Source organism: Equus asinus, chromosome 10 (assembly GCF_041296235.1).
Source record: "Equus asinus isolate D_3611 breed Donkey chromosome 10, EquAss-T2T_v2, whole genome shotgun sequence".
NCBI lineage: Eukaryota > Metazoa > Chordata > Mammalia > Perissodactyla > Equidae > Equus > Equus asinus.
Window position 1 is genome coordinate 44590398 of NC_091799.1, and position 6034 is coordinate 44596431.

The window sequence follows — 6034 nt, forward strand, 5'->3', positions numbered from 1 at the left end:
AAAAAGAAGGTAGTAAGTAGTGGCAAAAATGTGGAGAAATTGAAATCCTCCTATATTGCTGGTAGGAATATGAAATAGTGCAGTCACTTGCAAAACAGTCGGCAGTTCCTCAGCATATTGAATACAGACTCATATGTGACTCAGAATTCCACTCCTAGGTATATAGTCAAGAGAAATGATAACATATATCTACACAAAAACTTGTACATGGATGTTCATAGTATCATTATTCGTAATAGTCAAAAAGTGGAAACAAGTCAATGTTTACCTATTGATGAATGGACAAATAAAATGTGATATATTCATACATGGACTGTTATTTGGCAATTAAAAAAATTAAATATTGATACATGTATCAACATAGATAAACCTTGAAAACATTATGCTAAGTAAAAGAAGCCAGACACAAGAGGCCACATATTGTATGATTTCATTTATATGAAATGTCTAGAACAGTCATATCCATGGAGACAGAAAGCAGGTTAATGGTTGCCTAGGGCTGAGAGAATTTGAGCGGATGTGGGGAGTGAATGCTAATGGGTATGGGGTTTGTTTCTGGGGTGATGAGAATGTTCCACAGTAGATTGTGGTGATGGTTGCACAAGTCTGTGAATATACTGAAAGTGACTGAATTGTACACTTTAAATGGGTGAACTACATGGTATGTGAATGAAATCTCCAGAAAGCTGGGAGACACTGCCTTTCACGAGTGCTTTGTAGAACCTCTCTGAGCTGTCCTCTCCACGACTAACGGTGGAGGCAGTGTCTACCAGCAGCATTGGCTGCATAGGTGTCCACTCTGGGCCAGCTCCTCGGATGGTCCCTGGATGCAAAGGGGTTCTGCCTCAAGAAGTTGAAGTGTGTCTTGTATCAGCCAGGGGAAAGAAGGCAGGTGCATGATTATAATGCAAGACAGAAGGCTGGAAGATGGGGGTGGGGGAAGGTGGGGGTGGAGGGTAAGGGAGAGGCTTCAGAGGAGGCAAGAGGTTACTTCCAGCTGAAGCCTTCCAGCTGAAAAGGCTTCAAGGAGAGGAGAATAGTAGCCTTTCAGGTAAGATTGTGACAGATGGTGATGGATGCGGGCCAGGAAGAGTCTAGATTAGGCTTTACCCTCCTTGAGAGGAGGACCATGACGAATTCATTGCTATATTCCTGGTCATCAGCACAGGATCTGGCTTGGAACAGGGGGTCGTAAAGTTGCTGAATGAATGAATATGTAAATGAAAGAATGAGTGAGTGTATGAACAAAAGAATTGCAGGGAGAGAAAACAGCATGAACAGAACCGAGAAGCAGAGAGATGCAGGACTGCTCTAGAAAATGCAAACTTGTCCAGTTTAGCTAAAGCATAAAGTTCAATTCATGGAGGATTCACGGTAAGAAAGTCCCCCCAAAGGGCTACTGGAACCGGGTGATGGGGACTTTGAATTACCTATAGACTTGGAGTCATGTGATTTTTGAGCAGAGGAGTGGCATGGTCAAAGCTGTATTTTAAAAAATGAAGCTGTAAGGCCAAGAGGAAGGTGGATCAGACAGGGTCAGCCTGGAGGCTGGGAGACCAGTTTAGAGGCTGTTCAGGCAAAAGATGGTAGGAGCTAAACTAGGCCAGTAGTAGCGGGACCAGAGAAGGGACGGGGGCCAGAGAAACTTAGCCAATTTCCAAGCATTATAAAAATTGTAAAAAACAAGTGCCTCTGGTGATAAATAGTTCACATATTCGACAGAACTATAACAATTAGGGGAAGCACTTGCCAATAAAATAAAGTGGTTTGTGGTTTGAAGCTGCAACCATACTTGTCATAAAAATAATTGAAAGGGAAACCCCAGTTGGGGGTAGTAAGAAAACAGGAAACCACAAGCCTCTAACGCCATTATGTGGATTGGAGTTCATCCTCGTAATGGATGAACTCTGGACCACATTCATCCTCCCTCGGCCCAACCCAAGTGGGCAACAGTAAGTCTGGGCCGGGCATCAGGCAGAGAAGGCTCTGTGTGTCTCACGGCACTTGGTCAGCCACGTGGGGTATTGCAAGGACCTGGGGTCTGAGCCCAGCTCAGCACTAACTCGGGCAGGACAAGCAGAAGTGGAGGAAGTAAGAAGAACTGGTCTAATTTAGAGATTTACAGTTTGGTGGTTGAGAATGTTGATACTGGGGCTGGGCTGTGCCTGGCTGAACCCAGCTCTGTCGCTTCTTAGCTTATGACCTTGAACGAGTTACTTAACATCTCTGTGCCTTGGTTGTCTCATCTATGAACTGAGACTAGTGAATATATTTATTGAGTAGTTATGAAAAGTAGATTAATTAATAAATTTAAAATAGTAAGCGCCATAAAAGTGTTTACTGCTGTTATTATTGTTATCATCATTTACTGCAATGCATAATGGCCAAAGCTAGCCAACAAAGGCATGGGCTGTTCTGAAGCAGAGTACTCCCTGTCACCACAGGCGTAAGAGCAGAGCTGAGGTGTTGTAGGGTTTAGCTTGGGACCCTGAGTTTTCAGTGCTAGTGAGACGTCCAACTAGGCTTATTCAATATTATTCATTCTATTTATTTAATTCCACAAACATTTACTGAGCAGTTACTGTGTACCAGATATTGTGCTAGGTTCTGGAGATACTGGGATAAATCCGACGGTCTCAGCTCTCAAGGACCTGATAATCTAGTAAGGACAGCAGGTAGGTATCATCTCTGGTGAGGAAGTGCCACAAAATCAGCACAGATGAGGTTCATAAGCAGCCAGAGGAGGGAGTCAGGGCAGGATTCCTGGAAGAGGCAGTAAGAAGCAAGGTCCCCTGGGCTATATTCAGGGTCTGTGGAATGCAGAGTAGGGAAGCTCTGCTCTTGCTGGTCTGTGAGTGACAGAGGATTTTGGCATCCAGTGCTGTTAGCCATTTTTCCTGGGCCCTGTCCTTGGTTGAATCATTTGGGACCTCCCACTCCCTATTGCTTCTGGAAAGAAACTTCTTGTGAGTCTTTAAGATGTTTTCTAAATCCTTTTGCACACAGATTTTACTGACCAAGAGTCCAATATGTTTTTGCCTCAATCGCTTTATCTTTTGCTTCAGGGAGGTTGAAATCTAAGTTTCTCCCGAAGGAGGGTCAGTCACAGCCAAGAGAGCCTGCATTTCCTGGATTACTAAAGCAATGCGGCTTACGTCAACAGCAGCCGGCTAACTTCTGTGTGCTTGCATCCTAGACAGTTCCCTGTGTGGCATGCTCCTTTCCGCAGATGTTCTCCTGATGGGAATTCATGCCAACGATGCTCCAAGCGGCCACATTCAGGGGTAAAGCCCCAGGGAATCAGGGGAAACATAAAAATAAAAAAGGAAGCCACACACATGTACTGTTTACTCAGTAATAAAGACAAATGTGTTCACATCCTCTCATCGCGGGCAGCAATGCTCTTAGAGAGGAGGCCGTGTCAGGCAACGCTGCCAAGTTCCTCGTTCCCCTTCCTGGCTTCCATTCTTACCTGCCTGCTCTTTCTCAGGCTCTGCTCGGGGCTTCCAATTCTTTCTGTGCTTTGTTAATTACCCTTCTTTCAGCCGGGATCACAGTTGGTCTGAGAGATGAGAGAGGTACAAAGCAAGAGGAGAGATGTGGTCATAGGTTTTTCCCGAGACTGAATCGGGAGAGGCAAGAACGCCTCCACTGGTCTATTCTCCTGGCCTGCTTTCCTTTTGTGCCCCCACCAAGGTGACTCACGCTGCTGCGATCCGGGCAGGTCCTACAGCCTCTGTCGCTGTGTGGGATGTACAGATTGGGGCACGCACTCTTCCTTTCCCTAAAGGAGGAGTCTCTTTTCAGCTTGGTTGAGGCGTCAGCTAACAATTCAGACCCAGTAACTCGAAACTCACTAACAAAGGTCAGGAAGCCAAAAAGAGGGAGTTACCGGTAAAAGGAAACCGGACAGGTTATCAAGAGTTACAAAATACCAGCATCTCAGCTATGGTCCACGGCCTTCAGTATTCAAGCTTGCAGTGCTTTGTTGGGGAGGAGGTTCTAGGGGCGAATTAGGGAGAATTGTTACCTTGTCCTCCAGAAATATTGCAGAGCCTCAGAGACTCTTAGAGGTGCGTAGAGTCTAGAGGGGTCGTGTAGGGTGCTGGCTCTCAGAGTTTGCTGCCCATTAGAACTATGGTGGGGGCGGGGGATGGGTAGGAGGGTGCTCTACAAAATCCTGATGCCCAGATTCCCCCCCTGACCAATGCCGTCAGAATCTCTGGGCGTGGAGTCTAAGCATCAGTGTTATTTAAACTCCCCAGATGCTTCCAATGTGCAGCCAAATTTGAGAACCTGTGAGCTGGACCCTTACTATTCAAAGTGTGGTTGCTGGAGCTGCAGCCCCACCAGGGAGCTTGTTAGAAATGCACCTCCTTTGGTCCCATCATAGACCTCCTGAATCAGAAAGTGCATTTCAACAAGATCACCGGGTGACTCCAATGTGCAGTTTGAGATGCAGTTACTTTTCCGCAACTACCCGGAGGAGTTGTGTAGTGGGTGTCCCCTTTAAAAGGGGCCCCCACACTCTAGTTTGCTGGAGTCCCACACCTGGCCAGGTGTATATTAACTTCCATTACCCGCCTGGGCCCAGTCATAACGTGGATTGTTTTAAAATGTATTATAAAACAAAGTTTGCCATTAGTAACATGTAATATATTCATAATGTTGTGCAGCTATCACCACTATCTAGTTCCAGAACATTTTCACTACCCCGAAAGGAAACCCCACGCTTATTCAACAGTCACTCCCCGGTCCCCTGTCCCCTCAGCTCCTGGCAACCACTATCGGCTGTCACTGTGAGTTTGCTTATTCTGAATGTTTCACGTAGAAAGAATGCATAGCGTTTTCAAGGTTCCCCCCTGTTGTAGCCTGTACAGTGCTTTCTTCCTTTCATGGCTCGTAGTATTCCTTCGCATGGATATACCACATTGTTTATGTGTTCATCATTTGACGGCTATCTGTGTAGTTTCAATCTTTTGGTTATTGTGAATAGTACTGCTATGAACATTTGCCTGCAAGTTTTTGTTTGAACACCTGTTTCCAATTCTTTTGGGTATATACCCAGGAGTGGAATTGCTGACTCATATGGTAATTCTATGCTTAACTTTTTGAAGAATAGACAAACTGTTTTCTAAAGCAGCAGCATTTTACATTCCTATTAGCAACGTATGTGGCTTCCAATTTCTCCACATCCTTGCCAACACTTGTATTTGTTTTTTTTCTTAATTCTAGTCATCCTAAAGGATGTGAACTGGTGTCTCACTGTGATTTTGAAATGCATTTCCCTAACGACAAGTGGCGAATATCTTTTCATGCACTAGCTAGCCATTTGCCTATCTTCTTTAGAAAAATGTCTATTTAACTCCTTTGCTCATTTAAAAACTGGGTTATTTACCTTTTTGTTATTGAGTTATAAGAGCTCTTTATATGTTCTGGATACTAGCCTCTTTTTAGATATATGATTTGCAAGTACTTTCTTCCATTCTGTGAGTTGTCTTTTCACTTTCTTGATAGCGTTCTTTGATGCACAAAAGTTTTAAATTTTGATGAAGTCAAATTTATCTGATTTTTTGTTTTGTTGCTTGTGCTTTTGGTGTTATACGGAATTTGAGATTTTACCACCTAGACAAGATCAATGGATAGGGAGAAAGAAGGATCTGAGGAGAAAGGGAATAGTGATGGCTTGAGGTCTCTATCTCCAGTGCAAACAGAAGATCTGAGCATTTACCTGCTTTACATAAGCTTCTTCAGCTTACATATATACATATATATACACATATATATACACATATATATGTATATATTAGTGGAATATTTCTGAAGATTAGCTGAATATTAGTGGAAAGCTTCAGTGTGCCAGGTTGTTCTAAAAACTAGTCCTAAATGGTATATGTAGTAATTAGAACTTAACGTTTTCTGGTTTCAATTAAATTTTATTTGCAATAAAGAAAAAAACATACATTTTTGGAAAAGCATGCAATGTTTCTTTTCCTCCATTTGCCACTCTTTTGGGAAGTCAGAATTGGACCAA